Source organism: Aplysia californica, unplaced genomic scaffold (genome assembly GCF_000002075.1).
Source record: "Aplysia californica isolate F4 #8 unplaced genomic scaffold, AplCal3.0 scaffold00061, whole genome shotgun sequence".
Lineage (NCBI taxonomy): Eukaryota > Metazoa > Mollusca > Gastropoda > Aplysiida > Aplysiidae > Aplysia > Aplysia californica.
This window is the reverse complement of record NW_004797331.1, coordinates 1,672,123-1,673,086: the sequence shown is the minus strand read 5'-3', so window position 1 is coordinate 1,673,086 and position 964 is coordinate 1,672,123. Positions and strand designations below refer to the sequence as shown.

Sequence of the window (964 nt, the reverse complement as noted above, 5' to 3'; positions counted from 1 at the left end):
ATCATCATCATCATCATCATCATCATCATCATCATCATCATCATCATCATCATAAAAAGCAGGGTAAGGCTGGAGAGTCTTAAGTAATTTTCGATCAGTAAATATTGATCCTAAATCATGATCATCATCATCATCATCATCATCATCATCATCATCATCATCATCATCATCATCATCATCATCATCATCATCATCATCATCAATGTAATATTGCTCTAGCCATGTCATTTCTAAAGAACTTCTTTTGCCCTCCGAACATTACTTGTATACCCATTTCAAAGCTAAACAACACGATACCAGATTAAAACAACTATGAAATGTGATATTCTCTTGTTCTCGTCTTCTTTGCTATTGTTGTCGTTGTCTTTATCTCTACATCATCATCATCAACGCCATCACAACCACTTCAACGCCTACAATAGCATTGCCGATAGCCAATATAATAGACACTTGAGATGTTTAGGCTATCTATTCCTTCATCATTGCTTCCACAACACTGATTGCAAGAGATTAATGTGTTCTTGTATCACACACATTTATTGGTCAATATTATGGTATTGAGAGAAGCCGATGGAAAAGATAAACTGTTTCAATCCGTGAGTAACAGTTTGATCAACGTTGCGCTGTCATTAGTTTCCGAAGGAAAAGATAATAGAATGACCCGAATATCCAACCACGTGTCTGTCTGTCTGTCTGTCTGTCTGTCTGTCTGTCTGTCTGTCTCTTCCGAAACCCAAGATAATTATAGAAATACCCAAATTTCTGAAGCGAAAGAAAACAGAAATCCACTAATCACCATCTCTGTGTTTGTCTGTCTGTCGGTCGGTTTGTCTGTCTGTCTGTCTGTCTGTCTGTCTGTCTGTCTGTCTGTCTGTCTGTCTGTCTGTCTGTCTGTCTGTATCTTTGTATCTCTGTCTCTCTCCGAAGCGAAAGAAAACAGAAATCCCCGAATCACCATCTCTGT

The 964-nt window shown here is 38.3% G+C and overlaps 1 protein-coding gene across 1 annotated transcript in view; it reads right to left on the bottom strand.

Annotated features, from left to right (window-relative positions):
• Positions 1-964, bottom strand: part of LOC101848420 (globin) — a gene marked incomplete in the record, with an annotated part of 87,484 nt that overhangs the window by 11,049 nt on the left and 75,471 nt on the right.